Below are 24,077 nucleotides of genomic sequence, written 5' to 3'. Positions count from 1 at the left end.
TCCTTCCCTTCAGTGGCGCAATGATAGTGAGAGCTGAGAGATGCGAGGCTGTCTGGCTATTGCTTATTAAATAAATGGTACATACTAACAAAGAGCATATATGGCCTATTCAGATGGCCTCACGTATCCTCAGGTGTTTCCAAATGAGACTGCACAAGTGTAATTAAACGCCTTCCATAAACGCTCCAGACAAACTAAATTACTTCCTATCATGTTTTGAGATTAATTAAACCTGTAGGTCAATGGATGTAGATTTAGCATTGTATAAGGCCCCAGCTGAATGCCTCAGAAGAGTGATATGGCAATTAATGCTAGCCCCCATATATATATATATATATATATATATATAAATACCACCTCAGTCTCCTATACATATTTTTTTACAACAAACACTGACAGATGCCTCATAATTTAACAGTGGGTTGAAAATATACCCATTGATGCTTTAATTTTGACTCTTTATTATGAACACTTCAGGGGTAAATATATTAACTGCGTGTAGACTGTACCAGCAGGTGGCAACAGACAAAGCCAGTGACCAACACGAGTATATTAATCATATCCTGTTGGGTATTTTCAGATTTGTTTTTTTTGTTTTATATTTAAGCTATTGATTTGTGCTTGGCTTGAGAGGTTGCTTTGTTTCTTGTTGTGTGAGGATGTTGATCTGTACTGTAGAACTAAATTGATGCAGTCAGAATTTAAATAGGGAAAACCTTAGACAGTTTCTTACTTCTTAACAGCAAACCAGGTTAACTCTTTCAGTTTCACTATGAAGTGCCACCATTGTCTATTTTTATTGTACGGATGGGTAAACAGTACTTTTAATAGCTTTGATTAATGAGATTCTTTTTATGTTTACAAAACCACGTAGAGTATGTCCTCCCTGACGACTGACTGTCATAGGATGTCTATTTTACAATTTCAGTCGATTCACAACAAACTAAGAGCACTAAAATGCAGCAGCAAAGGCAGCTTGCTGTGAGACAGGTGCATGTTCATCTGAGCAGAAGACAGTGTGTGACGTGAAATGGCATGATTAAACAATGGTAAATGGCCATGAACTTTGATTTCGGAGAGACATTTCCCAGCTGTTATTGAAGAGCTTCTCAGCCACATTAATATGACTCCCATGATATCACCAACTGACATTTGGAAGAAAAGAATAACATCAACTAAGTTCCTCACCTTTATTTGCTTAATATCTAAGATACATTTTTATTAGAAAACCTGCACAAGCAGTAGCTGAGCAAAGGTTGTTAAAGTAATATTATACTGGTGCAGAGAGGACTGCAGTTTTCTCTATTCTGTTTTGTAAAGTGCCACATCTTATTTCATAGCAACTGTCCCACTGTATTGCTCTGAAAATTTTCACTTAAACCATTTTTAATATGACATATTTTGGTATAAGAGCAGAGTTAAACAAAGCTTGCTCTGGCGCTTACCTGGGCTGTAGCAGTTAAAATATTTGTTAGGATATTATTATTCTCTATAGGTTCACAATGTACTTGGTCAACAACAACTTGAACTTTCACTATTATTTTAAAAGGCTTATTCTAGCTAATAACATTTAAGGTTTCACATTTTTCAAATGTTATAAGAAAATAAATTCAAAGACATTCCTGCAGGTTGATATGTTTTTGTGTCTAGTGTCTGAAAAAAATGCTTTCTGTAAAGCTTCACATAGCTCTTCAGAAACCTAATGGATAGGATCTAATCTTTAAAAGGTCTGTTGGTAACTTTGTGTCTGTATAGCTATCTAATTGTGCATACATTGTGCGCCTATCGAATTGTCCACCTCATTTGATGCAGGTGTTCAGTGTGGGTGAAAGACAGCAGGAGTGTATGAGACATGTGGCAGGACAGAAATAGCTGAAGAAGCAAACTGATACTTACAAAAACTGAAAGACTCGATCCCCAGCTTCCAGCGATCACTGGTTGGTTGGTTTTGAATTCATGTAAATAACCTGAAATGTAAGCAAAAATAAAACAGAAAGTGCTATGATAAGTGAGTCCTTATATGCACGCTCATAACAACGTTATTAACAATTACTGTGTAAATAGGCTTCATTTCATCAAAGAACCCCAGTGAATTTGGAACATGGTTAAAATCAACAAGGTTTTTTTTTTTTAGATAACTGTATTTACCTACACCAGAACAAACAGAGAGAGAACAAGAGGAAGAGAATTGGGGCCATAGTGACTGTTGGCTGAGGGTCAGAGTCTCCACAGCTGAGCTAAAACAGCTTTGTTAGTGTCTGACCTCCAGTCCTCACAGCTGTCACAAATGGGAATCGGTCCTAGACACTGTTTAAAATCTACTTCTCTGTTACCTCATTAATCTGTCTTCCGTTCGGCAGATTCCACTAATAAACGGCTTTCATATAAAGCGGTTGTTTTATTTAATTTCACTTTCTTTCTTCAAGCACTGCCGGCTAATGATTTATTTAGGGGCCATGCTCTGCTAGTTTCAGCTTGTCTGTTGAAGGGCTGCAACAAGAGCTTTGTTAGAGGTTGGACAAATAACCAGGAAACTCCAGTACAGCATAAGTGCATACAGTTTTAGGCGTCATCTGAGCCAAATCCCAACATAAACACACCCACTGTTAAGGAGTAATGACAATGGAGAGAAAACAATTCCCTGATCAGACCATCTAGAGGGATGAAAATGCTGTAAGGTCATTCATGTTCATTTTCTCACATTATCTTGTTTTTCACAATAAGCCAAGGTCTCATTACTAGCTGATTTATGCAATTAGCCTGCCTCAGCACTGCCAATTAAACAAGACCAAGGGTTTTTAAGGTCACGCTTAACTGATCTGTCACTAATTTGCACTACACCACCTCAGTCTCCTATTGCCGGGGCCAATAAGCCACCAACAACAAGACCAGATAAATGTACCGACTACTGCTACATTGTTGTCAGAGCACAGCACGATGTCTGCAGCGTGGGAGGCTGGAGGTCTAACAGAATGAGCCAGATAAAGGCAATAGTTGCAGACAGGTCTGAATGTGGTATCCTTGAGGCTGGAGGTGACAATGTGGGAGAGGGGACCCAGGTGACCCCAGCTGAATGAAAAGCTGTTACATGAATAGCACCTCTGAGTTTAAAGTCTATGTCTGCCTCTCAAATAACGCTAAACTCACACTATTTCACTGTTCTGAACTATGCTCCAGCTGCAATCACACACTCCTGTATTCACACATATACACGCACTGTTAACTTATATCAGTATATAGCCAGTCTAAACAACAATCTATGTCTGCTGGGTAAACCGCATATTATATAAATGATCGTTAGTAAACCAGTGTTTGTCAAATATGACAAACCTTTGAAATTATAATCTGATGCTAAACAAAAACAATAAAGTAAATAATAAATGGGGAATTATATGTTTCCTTATTCATTGGATATTCAAGACAATTATTTGTCTAAATCAGGGGGAAAAAACAAAAGAATTTATAATTGCAGATAATGAGCCAACCTAAATGATAATGAACCAAATGTAGTAATCTCTCTGGTGTAATAAGAGTCAGTGTCAGGCAGCCTATTGTAGTTGCATGGAGCAGCTCTTCTCCTGCTGTGAATTAGACCTACAGGCAGGAAACATAAAACAGTCACTCCCCATTCCTAATTAGAGGATCGAGCACTTATTAAAAACAATTCCTGTCAACCACAAATTCCAATTATTAGTTTCACCGCATTTCTATAAACAAATTGTCAAGTCACTTAACCAAGATATTTTCTATTTATTTATTTATTTATTTTAGCAACAGAAAGAATCAGGACGAAAGGAAGAAATTTCTGGTAAATTTGGCCCAATTACACCACAGTGTCACAGTGAGGCACAGTCACAGGTTTTTCTTCTGTGTTTTTCTACTATGTTGAAATTATTGGAGGTTTAGCGCTCACATGTAAAAATCCAAACAGACTGATGCAGCTGACATCAAAGAAGCTGGGACAGAGAGCCACCTGTGGCATTTCTGTCAAAGAGTGGCCTTTTCTTTAGCTTTGGTTAGCCATAGTCAGCTATCACACACACACACACACACACACACACATGCACACACAGACGGAGAGAGAGAGAGAGAGAGAGAAAGAGAGAAAGAAAGAAATACATAAAAATGCAAACAAATACACACACACTCAAGCTACTAGGAAACTTTCATATGCAGTGAGGCAGTCAAAAATTATTGCACCATTTCCAGTGCTGAAATTTGTCAAAGAACACACACACACTAAGCCTTAGTCTTTCAGTGTAATCTCAGTGAAGACAGAAACCATTTTGCTTGTGCTTGATGAAAATGCAGTGAAATAAAATTAGGGGCACCAACTGGATAAATTGTCTCTGATCCATACTGGTTTAAAAATCCTGAGTTTGTACTGAAAGTTGGAATATACACATGTAAGTAATTTGGGCACAACACTAGATACAAATTCCACATTTCTGCCACTATAAAGTATAAGGTTAATCCATTCACTTGTACTAAAACCTCCCACTTAGAATCATCTCATGTGCCTTTATATTACACATCAAACAAACTGCATGCCTGCTGGAATTGCCATTTGAGCTACAGCCTCTGGTAGAGTGTGTAGAGGAAAGCAGTTTTACCACCACAGCTCAGAAAGATTCACTTTCAAATCGAGGGAACCTTCAAATACCAAACAATGTCTGTATGCATGGTGTGCGCTAGGCTTGATTTGATTTTCCTGGATCATAACACGGAGTTGTCTTTTTCAATGAACATGTCACAGTAACACAACTGTACACAACACAGAGGAGACCAACCACTAATTACTTACAGTTAGAACCAAAGTCAGGTTTTATCTATTACTTCTGTTATATCGAAACGTAAGTGGAACATGCTGAAATTGCATATACACGGATGTATCTGCTGCATACGTATGTGCATGTACGCATGTATACGTTTTAGCTTGCCATAGTTGTGTGTGGTTATGCATTAGGCAAGTCAAAACTTGTACTTCAACTTCTGTTTGGAATTCATCCAGATCTGCAACATGTTAAAAAAATATATCCTCTCAATCCTCCGTTCTAAATCCTCACTCTCTCCTGCGTCCAAACAAGCTAAAGTAGGAATTCTGCAGAGTTAGTTATTTTGACAATAGAGGTAATCTATGCCATCAGCAGGCTGCTCCCTACCTGGATGCGGTGTGGTTATCTCTGCAGAAGCAGCAGCCACACAGTCAGTCAGGCTGGGGACTGCATGGGGGAGTTTGGGATGCAATGAGGTGGAGCTATAACAGTGGTCTCAGGGGAAATAGGGAAATTGGAGGAAGGGGAGGGAGTAGGGGTAGTAAGCGTGGAGGGCGAAAGGGTGAAGCGCAGAACATTCTGGCACAGAAATGTCTGATATAGTAATTGAACATGTGTGATTGTCTGTTAAATATCCAGGTCCATAAAGTCAGTCCTCTCTGCAGTAGCATCATCTGTGAAACATGAAACGACAGCTTCCATGCAGTGAGTAATCACCATAGCCGGGAATGAGAGAACATCTCTGGTCAGGAAACAGCTAGAGTTCAGGTAGACTGTGGACAGTTTGTCATGGATCATTTTATGGAGATGATGTTTGCAGAGTCATTGTTAGCTCATAAATTTATTCACTTCTTACAGTGATAAACTGCAGACAGCCATGGACAAAAAAATAAATAAAATGAAAGCCCAGTGCTGTGCTGTTAGAAAGACATGCTGTATTTCTACAAGAGATCCACCATATCATTGAGTTATTTGGTGTTGTAAACAGGTCAGTCACATTCAAACAGCTGTTTCATGCTCCAGCACACTGTTTACTGTCACAGCCTTACAAATCTCTCTTTTCTCCTCTTTTTATCTTTGCCCCCTGTCTCTCTCAATCTGCCTTTTTCACTCTCTGGCTGGACCGGTCTTGGCTTTGAACTACAGTGGACTAGGCACTCACAAAATGTCTAGCACCAGCGTGTCAGGGATGACTACCAGAGTGTCAGTCCAGTTAAAATATCTTTGTTGAGAGGAAAACAGTGACCAGTATTTTGGCAGAGCTGAAGTGGACTAGTGTCTGATGCAGCCGGAAAAAAAAAAAAAAATCCACCATTGAGCAGAGTTTGTTACAAGCAATAGCGTAATACACATACAGCTCTATGGCTGATCAAGGGCTTCACATGTCGATTGGCATACATTATCTATCATTTCCTCTGCGTCAAATAGAAAGAATAAAAGTCTGTTCACTGAGCAGCTGGGTTGAGGCAGGTTGAAGGGAGAAAAACGACCAGCAAATAGAATGTTTTGCTCCACGGTGGACGGCATTCAGTCTCTAGTGCTCCTAACAGGCGGGCGTGCAACATATCAATTCTCTTTGATTCCCCCCTCCACAAATTCTTCACTCCAAAGACTGTAAAGACAGAGAACACTGAATAGGCTTGTCTTTTTTGCACACTGAGACCTCTTTTCTTAACTTCCAAGATATACACATTTATTTTCTTTTGCCTTTTTTCTTTCTATCTCTCTTTATGCAGTGGTGGTTTTGTGTATTTGTGTACGTTGGGGGCAGGGGTATGAAAACAAGTCTTTCTCTCTCTCTCTCTCTCAGGTAATGTGTTTATTTTCCTGAACCCATCTTCTAGTTTACTGCGTGGTGGCGTTTCTCCCCTCTTATCGCCTGGCCCTCGCGGGGCACTTTAGCCCCTCAAATCCTGTTCACCACATACTGGTTTTAGAATCTGTGAAATGAGTGCTAGAGAAGCGTGGCCACAATGTCTGCCTGTGTTGCTGGTGGGCTCAAATGGGTTTGGTGCTTTTTTGTCCAGGGAGATGCATAAATGGAAGTTTTTAACACCTCAAAGGAGGCTGGGCCTTTGTGGAGCCACACTAGAGAAGCCTGTCAGTCTCCAGAGGAGGCAGACACACTGAGTGCTGCAGGACAAAGAGCTAGAGGAGCAGAATCAGCAGGGGCATCACTCTGCTTTGGGCACCAGGCAGACACACATGTACACCCACATATAGCTGCACTTCCACACATGCAATCACTCACATTCACATAAACATTATAAAGGTTGGAACGGCATATTTCAACTATCCTGAATACCTGTAAACATAATATGATTAAGTAAGCAGGATATGGCAAATGTATAATCGTAATATATTCCTAATTGGATTCATTAGCATTTTCTTTTCATACTTGTAGTACAACCTTGTTGCAAGCAGAAAATTAAACAGCCTGCACCGGTAACCAAAGAATAGGAAGAATAAACTCTGTACTTCCACCAGTTAAAATACAACATACACTGCCAAATAGATTCATATTTGATTGTACAAACATGTTCAATAAAAATGACAAATACAACCAGCACAACAAACGCTGCCATTTCCTACTTATTGATTTCAGCTCCACTGTTTGAAAATAATTTCCTCATTTCCATCCCAATTTTCGTTATTGAAATTCTTTTTTTATTCCCGAGTACAGCCCAACAGCTGGCATTTACAATCAGTCTTTATGCTGTTTAGATGTCTACAATAAGCATTTAGATGCAAATATCGCTGCCTTGTACAAAGGACTTGCAACTTCTGTCACAAGCAACATAATCAACCTGCAATTGTCTCCTGGCTCCAAGTGGTTTCCAGTGACAAGGCCTAAGCTGTAAGCATCTGTATTCAAATGATTCCCTATTTCAGGCACGGTTTAGTGTGGATATTTTCCAACAGCACTGCACTGAAAATCAATCACATGGTGAATTAAACCAGAAAAGAAACAACTGATCCATAAATGATCAGGTTACAACAAGGCATTGGTGTCCACAAATTATTCTGTGTTTTCCTTGTTCGAGGAGAAGCAGAGACGTACTATTTAATAGTGGCCTTTTCCACTAATGACTTGTATTACTGAGGCACTTTTTTTTTTTTCTCAAAGCCAGGCTTAAGTTGACTAATAATTATTTAGTGATGAGGTCAGCACAATACAGGCAGACAACTTTAAGTTCATGTGGTAAACCTAGCGAGTAAAGAAAATCGTAAATAACTGCAGAAAAAAAGGACAACAGTTGGACATTCATATACCATTGTGGTATATACTATTCATATAATGGTATATACTATTCATATAATACTGTACTCTACAGTATACCATATGCACAGCATGTTTCTCTGTATTCTGCTAGAAAATATGTCTCAAATGTGATAGATTTCTTTCTGCTGAGGTACTAAACCAAATATATGACTAACAAAAAGGGGGCAGACATACAGGACAGCTTCATTTACTGGAGAAAAAATGACTGAAATCTTGAATATGATTTAAGGATCTTACTATATAAATAAAATAAAAAGAAGTAAGTTATGTGACCATGATATAAATCTGATAGTGATGGGGCCACATGCTTTGTTTTGGCTCCAGTGGCCTCTGTACAGCCATTTTAACAATTAACATTATAACCTCTGTTTTTATTTTTATTTACAGTTGCAAAGGTCGTTTGTCTTTTTTTTTTTAAACCCACAATTAATAGCAACGTTTGCAAATGCAAATTAGTCCATTTGGGGGGAGGGAAAATGATCAGTTTGAGAATATTTCTGCCTTCTTAATCTTCTAAAGAGGGAAATGATTTAAAAGGAGGACACAAATCTCCAGTGACATGGCAGGAACTGTAGGGCACTTTTCTCTCTCCCTCTTGCTTTCTCTCTCTCTCCATTTCTCCATTCTTCCTTTCTCATCTCACTCATGTCTCCCAATCACCCCCCCACCCCCATTTCTCTCTCTTCCTAATTTACCTCTCCCCCCTTGTAGCCCGCGTAGGGGCGGTAGGGCCAGGACAAGGAAGGGACAAGGAGCTGAGAGCAGAGCTCTGGCTGGCTTGTCCCCTCAGAGGGAAACAAATGTAGTGTTTGAGTCACTGATCACTGCTATAATTGAGTTTAACACTCCTTTTCTGGATTAAAAAAGAACCTTTGAAATGAAAGGTCAAATTACCTCTACAGTCAGGCAATAAATAAGTCAAACAAGGTAAGAGGTTCCTGCCAGCATATGTTAGTGGCAAATTTAATTAGCAGAAAAACAGGAGGCTCTCTATCAGACACTCTTCCATTCCATAGTGCACTGAACAAAAGCAGTGCAGTTGGAAACCGAGTTGCACAGCAAAGGAATGAAAATATATCAGTCATCACTTGATTAATCTCAAAAAGTCACATTTCTCAGAGTAGGCATCCAATTTACGCGATTGGTGCAAATGTATGAACACCCATAATTAAAGAAATCTAGATGTAACATAATATTGCTAAGATAGCCACAGAAATTTTGTACATAATAAATTGCATGAAGGAAAATCTTAACTCTGGATAATATTCTTGGCCACCAGTATGCACACTTTTGAGTACATGAATTTTCCCATTATGTAATGAATCCTATAGGCTCATTGTCCATTGATTGCAGCACAAGGAAAGGAAATGGGCATAAAGTAAGACTGCAGTCTGGACTGGGAGCACAGAAGGTGGCTGAGCAATGCACAGAACAAGGGAAAGAGAGTCAGAGTCGGCGCTGCTCTACACCCAACTACCTACAATGTGGCCTTTGTGACATAATGCACTCTACACAGCAGATTGTGGAAAATAATCCAAAATTTACTGCTTCACATATCCAGCAATAACAACTGACATCACAGCCTGTACCATGTATGCCATGTTTCTGGGCACATTTTACATTTAGTGGCAAATGAGGGGGGTAAGACAAACATCGTCAAGCAGTTATTATATTCCCATCATGTCCTGGGAGCCCATTACCAAATGGCATAAGAAACAGTAAAACTGAGAAACTCAGCAGGCCGAGACTACAGGCTGAGAACTGGGGAGCACAGTACAAACCTGCACACTGTTAACTGCCGGAGGAAGGTGTAGTTCAAACAAACATTTTGCACCTACCGATTATGCGTATTTAAATTCTGGTAGTCATTAAGGTTTGATTTTTCTGTTCAACTGTTTAGCTGGCTTCTGTTTGCTACTGTTTTACTGTTTTACACAAACCACCTTCGGGTGTGTTTACAGAGCGAATAAAGAAGAAGAGAATCCAGTGGAAGGAAGACAAGGCTCTTATAATTCACTGTCCATGGTTCATGGTAAACATAGTGATCATGCGCGATCACCATATTTTTCTCGCTTGCCCAACACATGCTTCTAATTTTTCTACAAGAAAAACTGACTTTGGTCCAAGCAAAACAGAGAGGGCCTTCAAAGGCCACTACCACTCACCACAAACTAGTTTTCAAGTATATCTTACATTACATGTGAGTATACATTATGACGCTGAGTATGCTTTCAACATTGGGAGAAAATGAAAATATAGATTTATGAGATTGCATGTCCTAATTTGAAATAAATGCTGCAAGCTCAATATGATCAAAGTAATATAAAAACACACTTTTCAGGAATTTTCTCAGGATATAACAGACATAGATTTCAATTGAATTAGGCAAGAACACTTTTAAATAAATGTAGGAGACTGGTTCCCACAACCTGTACAACTGTGAGGTAGAAAGTACAGTGAATAAAACATATAAATAAATGTGCTGAAATGTGACTTCCCTCCAGCTAAATAAAAAAATCTCCACAGCTGTCCCATTTCAATTTTTTAAATGGCAAAAATAATATTTTTATACCAACAGTCATGGACAAAGTGTGTGTAAATGTGTGCATGTGTATGTACTTGTGCTTGCGTCAGTACACGTATGCAGGTGTGTGTTCATGTATCCATATGTGCTTGCCTGCTCTACACAACAGCCTCCTAAATATGGTTCTGGGGAGAGTGTGGTCTGACAGTAAAATGTTGAAATTGGAAAAAATATTAGCCTTCTTTTTCTTGAATAGCCGAGAGATAAGCACCCTTTAGCAATGAAGCCAGTGGAGTTTAAGCTTATTATGAATACCTCTCAGAGCGCAGAAGCTTGTACTGTAGAAATCAAAAGGAGTAATAGGCAGGTGAGCCAGTGTCATTTTAAGGAGGAAGTCAGTTGTGAAATTGTAAAATCGCAAGGCCTTGCTGACAATCTCCTGCCCTCAGAACACTCCCATAGATGATTTCTAATGGCAGTGGCTATCACATATCTGAAAAAGTTAGAAGTTGTGAGACGAAAAGAAAGAAAATCCAATGTTAATCTCTCCATTGATGGAGACTAATAATAATAAGGCCATTTATCGCTCTGATTAAATGGCACATACTCTGAACTTCACAAGAATGCGTGATTCTTTGCAAGTGCCCTAAGCTTCCCGAAGTAAACCTGCATTAGCAGAACATTCCTCATGGTTTCATATTCAACTGACTGTGAAAGTCCACAGCATTGCTCTTATGTGCTCACCTGAAACCATTAAAAAAAACAAGCAACAAACTGAGGCCATCTCCATTTTTTAATAATGTTTGGGGTGCAAAACCTGCTCATAAAATTTCTGATTTCCTACATAAGGCAATTGCGCATACATTCACAAAAATCATCAGCTGTAGGGTTGCACCAGCATATTCTTTTGTACATTTTGTGCCTAATAGCTTAAGCTGTAAATCTCCTCTGCTGAGATCTACTGTACAGATGATATCATAACACGACTGCTCCGCGGCAACCCGGACTTTGTAGTGCTTGCATATTCTACAAAGGCAGACACACACACACAAACACACACACACACACACACACACACACATATGCAGGCTAATACATACTGTGCTTTTCTCCTCTGAATATTCATCCATGTTTCCACATCATCTGCAGGTCTCCTAATCACAGTCACTTCCCCTTTAATCACAGGGCTCTAATTAGGTCCTAATAAACCATTTTGCCATCCTCTTGGAGCGCCTCTGTGTCACTCACACATCAAACCATGAAATACTATATTAAGGGGCTGTCAACCTCAAAGGAACGCTCCTCCAGCAGCAGTGATACAGATACTGCAGGCACACCCTCTTACACTAATTGAAATTATCGAAAGCTCTGCTTACATGCGACACTTGGCCATGTCTGAAACCATGGCCTGAAGTACAGCAGTCAAAAGCATGACAGTTGTGCCAGCACTCAGGCTCTACTGGTTTCACTGATGTGGAGTAATTGTTTAAACCTGAGTGGATATGGCACAGGGCCTCATGCTGCTCTCTTCTTCCAAGAAAGGGAAAAAACATTTTCACTAGCACTTTTCTCTTCTGTTTCTTCTATTCTAATTCAGTCCAGCATGGGCTTCAAGAAAAGCCTCGATGATTCCATGTTCATCTTGGAGAACCAGTGTTGGGGATGATGATCACTGACCACAAGTTGATAATGATGACTGTTTAATTAGAAGGCTTTCTTTGGCCTGGCCACAACCCAAACTCCTCCACCCTGCAGATGGTAACCAATAAATTTAGCTTTGCTGAGGATGAGGAGGAACATGGTACCTCCCCACTTTACCCTCAACCCCACCCCTAACCTCTCCCCGTGCTGACACAAAAGCACAAGCATTACGCGGTTACATGTGCTTGTGTATAAGTAAGCATCTGATTGTGACGGTAACAGCCAAACGTATCTTATAAAGCCTATATTCATATAGCGTGCAATTGGTAATACGGATTCAATTTAATGTAAGGTTTATCACAGGTTGTTCAATTTTTTTTTTATCACTTTTTGTCGTCTTTTTATTTATTAATTCTGTGTTTGGGAGACTTTTCTGTTTTTAATTATAACATATTGAAACTTTAACTTTAATTATCCATTGCTGCAAAGAGTTTACTGTGAATGTTTTTCATTTGTTTTCACTAGAAAATACACTCACAACTGAAGTGCAATTACATTTTTATGGTTATGTTTAGGCAACTCAAAGCACTTGGTTAGAGTTCGGGAAACACTGTGGTCATGGCAAGTACATTATGGTTTAGGTTAGGAAACTAAAACACTTTGTTAAGGTTAGGAGACAGATCGTGAACATGGTTAATATTAAAAAAAGTTTACTTTGATGGTATGCAAACCCCAGACTCCAGCATAGAAGTCATGTGGCTGGCCATCCCACCCTGACCCCCTCCCTGTGACTTTACACTGCGGTGTAAGAACATTGAGAGCAAATGTAAATTGCTGTTGCAAATTTGTTACATATGAACAGAATACAAAAGACAGAGATTCTACCAAAAGCAAAATATGCATCTTTTTTCTAAATCTGAATATTTTGACTCTTTAATCTTTGTTGAACATTGTCAGTTCACTCTCTTCAGAAATGTTGTTGTAGATTTTGCAGGCATCTTGTTAAGTGGAAAAAGAAAGAGTGTTACTGTTTCTCAGACAGGGCAACCCCTCCCATCCTCCTCTGGTCCTCCTCAGTCTAGTCCTCGCCCACCTCCTGTCAGTCATTCTTCCAGGGACCATCCTTCTCCCAGAGTTGTCTACACCCGTATTGCCTGGCAGACCCAGCATTGTGTGTGTGTTTGTGTGTGTATTGTATGTGGGCGGGTGGCGTGTGCCAGAGTGGCTATCCCCTCAGATTGTCAAAGAGGCTCATGGGAAATTTACTGCATGGGCCAAACCACAGGCTTTCTCTATCATTTCAGCAGATTTCTCTTTTTTAGTCCCATTCAAGAAAGTGATTATTGCAGTCAGTTCTTTCTTTGGCTTTATTCTTCGAGCTCTGAGTCTGGCTTTCTGGGCTTTCCTCACTATAGCTGCACTTTGCTCATAAACGTGCAGCTGAGCCAGTCGAAGATTTCTTAGGTGCAATTACAGACTGGGCAAGATGTTTCCACTGCCTTCAACAGTTTCTAAAGTGTGTGTGTTATTTGACCGACTGTCAGAGAACAAGCAGATGATTGTTAATTAAAATTAGATTTTATTCTTGATGGTTGAAGTTGAAAGGTTTTGCCCAGTTTTTGGATCTGTACTATGGTTATGGTACAAGTAAACAGAGCAAAGGATTAAGATTTTCCTAAGTCACCCCGTCACCATTGCTGGTAACGGTAGGAATCTGCAATTCGGAAATAAATGAAATGGGAAAGTCAGCTGCTACTCCCATTCCACCACCCAATAGGTATGATAAGCATTCTAGACCACCTTGAAAAAAGTGGAGATTGCACCAGCCCCATGTGTGGATCAGAAGAAAAATCAATTTCTTAGACTAAAGGAGACTGGGTTTGATCTACTTACACATCATCAGAGAGGTCTGAGGCAACAGGAATACTAACATCATTATTTGTGCAGAGTCTTTAGTCTTAGAAAGTCTCAGAAAATCTGCTCTTAGCCTGTCTTTTCACCAACAAGGCCTAAATACCCGCTCCCTTTACTCAGAGACTGAGGGAGAGAAAGGATTACAAAGAGAGCGAGAGAAAGACAGAGACCAAGCAAAAGCTTGTGGTCATGTCTGCTGAAGCCATTTTCTCATAATGCACATTAAGGGCAAAGTTTTGTAACATATCCAAGTCAGTGTAAAAAGAAATTATTCAGGAAGGAAACAAAAGACCTGGGCAAGAAGAGATGCTATGGTTAACTTCATCAGAACTTTAGCCACAAGACCCTTTCCATCGATTCCCCCACCCTTCTTCTTTGTCACTTTGATTTATTTCTGGCATTGAGCATTAGCATTTTCCACAGGAAAATGGTTGGGATCTGATTTTGGGCCCAATATATCCTTTCTTTTCAGTAACCTCCTTGCCTGTTTTGGATGTCACAGTATGCTGCTCCATGATGCAAGTGGTTGATCAGCATTTGTTTCCATCCAAAAGGGCTGCCACACAGTATCTGGAGAGCTTTAAATTCAGCAGCAGCAACGATCTAGCATGTTGTGAGGCTTGTCATCATAAATGTAGTGAATTCAACAAGTTAACGCTAAACTAAGATTTGAATCCACATTTAAAACAAGTGCAAATATTGTTGGAATAAGATAGTGACTCGGGTCGTTTTTTGCATTTACGTATTTCCATGGTGAAGGTTTTCCTGATGAAGTCACGTCTTTGGTTGTGTATTTATACTTGTTTCACACCTTTCAATCAGACTGGAAAATCTAAATATTTGGACCATCTTTCTGCATTATGGATTGAAGTGACACATTGCTCATCATGGTCATGTCACTTCAGTGCATGCTCAAGAAGGAAACATGTGCTCATGGTATCATGTGCTCAAATCACACATTTTTTTAAGAATATGCACACATTCCCACATACACATTACATATGAACGCGTAGGCACACACGCACGCACGCACGCACACACACACGCACGCACGCGCACACACACACACACACACACACAAATATGCACACAGAAACAGAAAGCTGCCAATCTGATCTGAAAACAGTTGTGTGCCAACAATACGGCTCCCTCACCCTGTAGGCCGGGCCACAGTGTAAAGAAGCCAGATTCGCTGGCTTAGTCATAACTATCGAGCATATTTTGCATCTCATGTCAGATCAAGCTGGCAGATACCAAGCTGGCTGTCAACCTCCACCAGCTGGATAATGTCTAATTGTTCAGCTTTTACAGACAGTGTAGTGAAGCCTATGGAGGGCATGAACTTTGAAAACCTGAATCAGTTATATGGCATGCCCAAACCTACATGTTGAAATAATTAAGAATTTTTTTCTGCAATAGGGTTATTCATAAGAGCTAAGAAATTCAAATTCATTGTGTGCACCATGCCATGATTGCACTGATTTACCCTTATTAAAGGGTGAGGTTTTGAAGACCTACTTCATTATATTTACATGAAAACCTTCAAACCAAGTGATATTTTCATAGAGTCCTTTACCACTTCCTTGCCCATGGGAAGGCCTGATCCAAACACAATGGGGGGGGGGGGGGTTACAAGGAAAAGGCTTGTTGGGATGCTTTTGTGTGTGAGCAGGGCAAGAGCCAACATTACACTAATCTCTTTTCCCTTGTTCACTCACAGGACACAATCTCGAGACTTCAGAGCTTCTGCAATTCTATTAGGACATAAATCACTCAGGGCAAATGCTACAGCTTCATCTTTTTTAATAATCCCATCATTCTGCAGCAAGGTTCAATATAGACTGATGTGTGTGTGTGTGTGTGTGTGTGTGTGTTTGTGGGTGGGTGAAAAGTTGTTAGACTGACCACTAAGGACAATTTTTGTGTGACTAATTAAAGGTTAGCATGATTGAAAGCTGTTGAGTTAATGTGAAAAATAATAATAATATATGAATCACAAACTGTAGCTAACAAGAAAGGAAACAGCATATTTTAGCTTTTATATCCAGGTGTCATCAGAAGGAAAATGGAGAAACACAAGTATTTGTTTTAAATTCAGTTTCAACCACCTGCAGTCTTTTCACACAACCTGACAATTCTCAGCTTTGGTTCATATGCCGAGCGCATAATATGTTTGTCTATGCTGAGTGAGTCCCTATGCTAGTGTGTGAGATAATATGTGTCTGTGTGTGTGTCTGTGCAGGGATTCCAAAATCCAGCACATTTTAATTACTGCCCGACTGCACTGTGTATCTCTTTGATATGGAAATAAAGCCAACCGACTTCACACTGTACAAATCTTCATCTGATTCATAAAAAACAATGAAGCCGCTTAATTCCTCCACCTGATTACAGTCCCAGACCTGTGTCAGAAACATGTGACCACCATGGCCCTTTCAATTAATTCTACATATTAATGTGTGATTTAAAAAAAAAAAAAAAAAAAAAAAAATCAACAGCGGCTACTTACCATTGCCTAGGCTATTGCATTTTGAAGTCAAAGTTAATTATGCACAACTATGCTATGGACTAAAAGAAAATGTCCAATTATTTTGAGAAAAACATATTCAGTGGGAGAGTGAATGATACAGATCAAAATGGGCCACTTAGGTTACTTGTGCAATTATACAGTTCCTGTGAAGATACACATATTTAATTTTTTTTTCATCTGTAATCCTTTAATGTCAGCAATACTGTTCACTTACAGCAGCCAGAGGGACACGGAGGTCTAATGGAGCTGAAAAAACTGCCCCTGCCTTTTGTCGATGTTCAGTAAGTGTTGGTGCACTTTCATGTAGGTGCTATTTGTAAAGAATGATGTGTACTCAAGTTTAATCTTTGGCATTTGACGAACCTGGGTTCACAGAAAAACATAAGCTTAAAGATAATCTCTCTCAGTCAGATTTTGGCAAATTAACCGATGAAATTCACAAAGCCTTTTTAACAACAGCTGGTGCATTACATTGGTGTTTACACTCCATACTTTCACAGCTTTTCATTTAAGACGGTGACTTTGTGGAGGTGATGCCCCACTGTTTGCATTTGATGACTCAACTGACCACTGATTTCATCAGTATTACCCCTCTATGAGAACTGTCAATGATGTGAACAGAAAAAAAGAGCCAATTTCCTCCTGTATGAGCACAAATCCTTTTCATCTAAATGAAAGGCATGTGCACTGTATTTACTTACTTTAAGCCAGGGAGCACATCAAAAACCCTATCTACTCTACCAAAAGCTACTTTAGTATAGAGAGGAAGGTGAGTTTTCTGTCACTATATGCATGTATTTCTTATACATGATGTAACACCGAACCTTTGTGTCCTGTGAAAGACAATTAAGACAGAAGTCACATGTTACTAACTTGTCATGAACTTCTTGTTGAAGGGAACAAATTACAAGAAAAGAAAGCTGCTATGACATATTCCCATCGGTTTTGATCATTATTGAAGTATTCTACAGCAAATTAGATAACACTTAGAAAGACAGATGTCACAACATGTGCTGCCACATTTATTATCTCCTGCAGTCCTCCACCCTTCTGCTGCCCCCCTTCTCTACCTTTACCAGGCCTGCTGTTGTTTACCTCTTCTCATCTTGTTTATCATCGAGTCTCCGGCACCACTTCCACTACCACAAAGAGAGAGGGAGACCAGCACCCCTCAGCCGCCCCCTTCTTCTAGAGCTTCGCTCTCCCTGCCCATGTTCTAGCAGTGTCCTGTCACTTTGAACAAAATAGCTGTCTTTCTGCAAAACACAGTATATATGGACTAGATAGCGTGAGGTGTTAAGGTCGCACTTATGCGGTCTAAATGACATCTGCTCAGGAGAGACAGAGTGTCTTTTTGGATTTTGACGTTTCAAATCAAAATCAAGAGTAGTGTTTATCAGTGTCAAGAGTGAAGACATTCCAGCAAATACCCAGGACAGACACTATCACTCATGTACACACACACACACACACACACACACACACAGAGCCACACATGCAAAAATAATGCACTTTTACACCTACAGTTCCAATGATATCAAGGGCCGAAGAGACGTTTGCAGTGTGTTTTTTAATTAAATAATCTACATATACTATTACACATATTCTTAATATTGTTTGTAACATTAATATATCTGCAAATTACAGCACATCACTAATATTTTATATCCCTTTTTGCAATATTACGTCAACGTACAAATATTTTTTGCTCCTCCAACTGTAAAATCAGCTTGTGATGAGCTGGAAATGGTTGTAATATCATTAAAGAATTCTGTTTGGCAGGGGAATACACTCCGGGTAAAACTGTTAGCAGAAAAGCAAGGCCGTAAAATGAAACCTACACAAACCAGCACTTTCATTTGCATCACTATGTGGCTTAACGATAAATAGCTGTTTTTTTAAAGCACCAAGTAATACAGCACTTTCCAATGACTAATATAGATCAGCACTGATAGCTATGCTTTGGTTTTCTTTCGTTTGAACTGAGTCAAATTCAGAATAAAATACATTTGCTGTTAACTCAAAATGACCAGATTCACCTTCTGTGTTGATAAATCAACCAAAAGCATAATCCATAATCAATGTGCATATGGACGGAGTAACACAGGAAAAAATTCCAGCAATATCACATATAAAGCACATTTCTTTCAGCACCCTCCTTCAGCCTTTACATCCCTCCCTCCCTCCCTCCTTTTCCTTTCCTCCCTCCTTCTCTCTCCCCTTCTCTCTCCTGTTTTTTTCTTTGATCCCACTAATTGCTGGCACAAGAGTTTAGTTTAGACAAGTCTTACCTGGAGATGATAAGGACAGTTAAAAGTGAGATTACAAGTAAATTCAGTTCATGGCACTTGGTCTAAACACATTTTGAGACGGGCTCATTTACAATGTTTCTCTTCCACTCAGTAAAACAAGCAGTAAAGTAGCTGTAATTGCAGCGTATAATAATGATAATAAACAATGATTCTCAGCAGCAAACTTGCTCTTGCAACACGACAGACATTGGACTTGGACAGAGTGCAGGATGTGTTTAGACAAGTGAGCCAGGTGGCTTCTCCCTTCACGCCAAAAAGAAAAAGTCTCTAAAATCTCTGAAACTTACTGGCACATCAGCGTCTGCGAGTCTAAATGTTAACGCTGCGTCCAGGTGTGAAACGCAGCCTTTCTCTGTCTTGCAAAAAACAAAAAAAAAAAAGCTCAAGTCACGCCGAGATCCACCGGCAGATTAGTCCTTGAAAATACAGAAAACGTGCAAGGCCAGTCAGCATGAAATACGATAAAGATGATATTATTGCCCTGCTGCTCCGCTATTTGCCAGCATTTAGTTTTTAGTTTTTTTTTTAGTCATCGGCTGTAATTACTGTGAAACAAAAGCGATATTGCTGCAGCAGTGGAAATTATTTGTGGAGAACAGAATTATAATAACAACACTCAAGTTTCTTCAAATAGAAAAAAAAATGGACATTCAACAACAGCGGTGTGCGAAGGGGGGAAGGTGATTGACTGAGCTCCCTGTGTGAAAAGAGGAGAGGGGCGTTAAAGGGGAGCCAAGTCCGGGTCCTTGGCATCACACGGCCGCTGCGCACCCTCTCCTCCGCCGCTCTTTTGGGGAGCGCCACGCTGAGCCGCACAAGCCGTGAGAGACACACCGTGAGAGGGACAGAGCCGAGTGTCCCTGTATAGCAGTCGGGACAATGTGCTGAATGGCCAGTCTAATTATAAATGTGCCATTTAGACCTTTTGGGCTCCAGAAGCGCCTGAGCCTACCTTATGAGGAAACCTGCGTCCGCGGGTACAGAAGGAGCAACTGTTCCAAACTAAATCAAAAACTTTTCTCCGACCCCACGAACAGGAGACGATTGTTTTTCCCCTTCGCTAGAGTAGAAAACCGCCCTGAGAGCTGGACTGAGAATTAAAACAAAAACAAAAAAAAAACGCGAGAGACATAATTAGACTGTTTTCATTAATTAGACACAGGTGTGTTTCCGTGTGGTCAAAAAAAAAAACAACAAAAAAACACGTGACCGCTGTTTAATAAATACAGGAAACACAGGGACAATTGAGTTAAAAGTGTTTACACTGTAGTCAGAGCTGAGTCTCTTTCAATGTTACCAGAAGACCCCGCTGCAGTTTTAGGCTGCTGGGTTTTTTTTGTTTTTTTTTTTGGGTGGGGGTGTCAGGGAAAACAGCTTGAAATGACGGGACGCTCCACACGCTGCCAAAAGCAAAGACATTTGACTTCTTCTTTCAGCTTATGAGAAATCTGATAAAGTAATTCATTAAATCAGTTTATAATACAGTATAATAAAACGAGCTGAGCTTTAAAATAACTACACTCTAATTCTTGTTTTTTAAAGCCTGCTGGTTAATTTTGGGGATTAAAGGAGGCATGAAAATAATCCTCATTTAGCACATTTGCACTTTTGTACAAGAGGACTTGTGTGTGTGTGGGTGTGTGTGTGCGTGTGTGTGTTTGTGTGCGTGCGTGCGTGCGTGTGTGTGCGTATGTGTTCAGCTTCAGGGCTTTCGGCTTAAATGGAAAACTGTCTGTTCAAGTACATCTCCTCTACATGGACAAGCCTTGCGATTGTTGAATTTAATTTATGGCTTATGCATTCTTTAGAGGTCAATTCCCCTGACCTCCCGAGAAAGTTAAGTAAGAGCAAATTCCCAGGCTGCTCGGGGGGCCCGAAACTCCCGGTTTCTGACAAAAAAAAAAAAGAAAAGTAAAAAAAAGAAAAGATAGATTTGTGTAGAAGACAGGGGCAGTTTGGGGGGCATCCTCCTTGGAATGTACAGTGAAAACCGTATAATGAGACATGAGAGAAAGCTTCAGATAAACTTCCTCTGTGCATCTCACATGCACACACAGGAAACCTACCAAGGGCGCACGTCATTGTCAATGAATGGTACCGCTTTGTGGACAGAAGCGAAAGTGCCACCAGCAGAGGAAAGTTACGGGACATGTAAACACAGACGCCAAAGGGCTGTCAGCCTTTAAACACTGAGCAGCTCAGTAAGAATAAGCGTTGGTTTTTAATTTTTTTGACGATTAGTGAAAATGTGACCGCTGACAACAGTCAGGGCTGGTCTTAACGCTGCTGACTACAGCCCCGTGTCCGCTTGCACGCCGCTGAAATAAACAAAGAAAAAAAATGTGATTTCGAACCGTGTACCGATAGTTCGGGTCGTTTTCAGAGTTTAGTTAAAGGGTGAACGAAGCGCGGATTTACCGACTCTGGCGTGAACCCGAGCGCCTCCAGTCAGCTCTCGTCTCCAGCGTATACTTCGCTTGCGGTGGGTGAAACCGACGCGTCAGATAATTGCAATAATAAAAGTTTGACAGTCGTTACACAACACGCGAAACCGCGTGAGCCTAACGCACAAGTTACTTTCTAAACATTGTTTGAAAGCGAGACCCGCGCACAGTGCCGGGACATTTCACTGACAGCGCGTCCGACTTTCAGGAATCAGCAACAAAACACAAGGTGAAAATATCAGGACAACATAGAACACGCTGAAAAGTACAGCAAACGTGTTGTTTACCTGGATGATTCGAAGCGTGGGGAAGATAAGTGTGCGTCCTTTCCCGTGCGTAAAGGCGACTAGACTCGGCTATACTTTGTAGAAAACGATCTCTGAGCTATCCGTTGAGTGGAAACTTAAGTCTACTCACACGGGGCCATATGAGGGGATCCCGTGTAGTCTCTGTGAAGTTCAGCTGTCCAAAACTACAAGTACCTTTTGTTGTCCGCCTATCTGTTCTTTATCTCTCTCCCTCTCTCTCTCTCTTTCTCTCTCTCTCTCTCTCTCTCACTCAGACAAGAGAAGACGATGGGTAGAGCTGCTGTCAATCTTGGCAATCAATGCGCGCAGCCATGTCGCAAGTATTCAAAGCATTTCCCGTCGTGCAACATCAGAAAGTGAGTGGCCAGGGCATTGATCTGAGGAAGCAAAGAGGCAGGACTCCCCCCTCCTCCTCCCAGACAAGAGATGCGAAGGAGAGAGAGAGAGAGAGAGAGGGAGAGGGAGAGAGAGAGGGGGGAGGGCGGGGGGGGAGAAAGGGAGAGACTTTGTGGTGAAATAAAAGTGGAGACAGGAGGATGGTTGTCCGCAGTTTAGTCAGTTTAATAAGCTTACTAGCTTACCTAAATGAGCATCACTTACAGGCTACGCAGCTACTGCAAAGTTAAGGAGGACTTTTTCACCTCTTCAGGTGCCACTTTTCCTCTAGTCAAAGTGTTAGAATTGTAGTTTATGTTAATAACGCGCTGATTTCTCCAACTTCAATAAAAATGTTTCTAAATGATCGATTCCAAAGAGACTAAAGAGCTCAGGAATTATCTCAGACCTGTGTAATACAGCAGCATTTATTCCCATAAATTAAATCAGCACCTAAAGTACACCCACAGTAGACTGTCCTTTTCCCCCCGTCGTATAACTTTTTAGATAATCATAGAGAAAACAAGAAATTTGGACTAGTGCACCACCACCGGGTCTCCAGCTTCTCTTCAGAAATTTACACTGGACGTCAAATTATGCTCCTACACATTTCCTAAATGTTTCAATTATTATTTTTGGCAGATTATATTATAAATCCTGCGTTCAACATATGCATTCTTCTCGCCATGCTGCGCGTTGTATTATTACAGTTTTATTATTTTAACGCCATCTACTTATCATTAGATAATTAAGTCATTACATTTAAAGAACATGTCAAAAATAAAAGACCCAATTTTGAGATACCTCACACAAATTTTAAATAATAGTTACAAATTGAAATAATTCAGAAGTTAAAATGATTAAGTAGGCTGATTATTAAAAATAAGTTGGCAAAGGTACGAGAGAAAATGTCATTTTTCATCAGTGTATTTCAACTTTTAACTCTCGTAGAGTGACACATTTTATTTTTTCGTGTAATATTTCTTGTGGGGATTTAACACGGAAGCTCTAACTAAAATAATCAATATCTTACATCATCTCCATGTTAATGCATACTCAGTCAATATTATGGTTGACCGATGTCATTCATTCAAATAAATCCTGTATAGTGTTTTAAAAGAGATCTGGGAAAAGCCCTTTGACACCTGAAATTAAAGCACAGTTCCAGCTGCTGACCCGGCCAACCCACAGGTCGCCTTCACTTGCCAGAACAGTAACTTTTACTATGAAACACTTATCTGCATAGAATGAGCATATGTTTTAAATTATCAACTGAGCTTGGTAGAAGGCCCACACATGTCAAACACTTAAACAAAAAAAAGTACTACTATTACTACTACTAAAAAATCAAAACCCACGGCGAGACGACTAACGGAAAAGTTGCAGAATAATGATCAACAGCAGCATTTTGTGAAGAGCCAAAAAGGACATAAAGCCCGATTTACATTAGAACACTCGCCCGCTATTCAACATGGCTTAAGCGTCATAATAGCCAACTAAAACCAACACATAGGAAATAATAAAGTTACTTACAAAGAGAGGAGACAGCAGGACGAAATTCTGATTGTTAACTGCAGAGTCACATAGAGCTAAAAGAGGGAGGAGAAGCAATGAAAGACAGAGGGTGACAGGGAGATAGAGGGAGAGAGGGAAAGAGAGAGAGAGAGAGGGAGAGAGGGGGGGAGAGAGAGAGAGAGAGAGAGAGAGGCTACACAACTCATCCACAACATCTGATCAGCTCAGACTCCTGTGCGCCTCACTTTTTTTTTTTGTCGAAGGTGAAGGGAAACGCACTTCATCTCCATCAAGGAACATCACGACGTTCAGCCGCGCGTCTGCTTTTACGCATCAATTAAGTTTCCCTTCTTTGCACTCGTCGTGCACGGGGCAGCAATTTTGCTGCTGTGTTTGTCAGTTTCATGCTGACATTTGCATAAAAGAAAATGAAGAGAAGGAAAGAAAGAAAAGAAA

At 40.2% G+C, this 24,077-nt stretch overlaps 1 protein-coding gene across 9 annotated transcripts in view; it reads right to left on the bottom strand.

Annotated features, from left to right (window-relative positions):
* Positions 1 to 23,688, bottom strand: part of sox6 (SRY-box transcription factor 6) — a 133,126-nt gene extending 109,438 nt beyond the window's left edge. For 5 of the 9 annotated variants that reach the window (XM_026320083.1, XM_026320091.1, XM_026320087.1 and 2 more), the window contains exons 1-2: positions 21,711 to 22,031; positions 1,897 to 1,967 (exon numbers count right to left, since the gene is read on the bottom strand). The gene's annotated coding sequence lies outside the window, so the exon portion shown is untranslated. Of the gene's footprint in view, positions 1 to 1,896; positions 1,968 to 5,162; positions 5,315 to 19,266; positions 19,375 to 21,710; positions 22,032 to 23,639 lie in introns of those variants that run through there. The other 4 variants (XM_026320084.1, XM_026320090.1, XM_026320085.1 and 1 more) reach the window with 4 other exon arrangements.
* Positions 23,689 to 24,077: the final 389 nt, after the last annotated feature.

Source organism: Mastacembelus armatus, chromosome 3 (genome assembly GCF_900324485.2).
Source record: "Mastacembelus armatus chromosome 3, fMasArm1.2, whole genome shotgun sequence".
Classification (NCBI taxonomy): Eukaryota; Metazoa; Chordata; class Actinopteri; order Synbranchiformes; family Mastacembelidae; genus Mastacembelus; species Mastacembelus armatus.
Note: the sequence above shows the minus strand (reverse complement) of the source record. Positions and strands in the feature narration are given on the sequence as shown.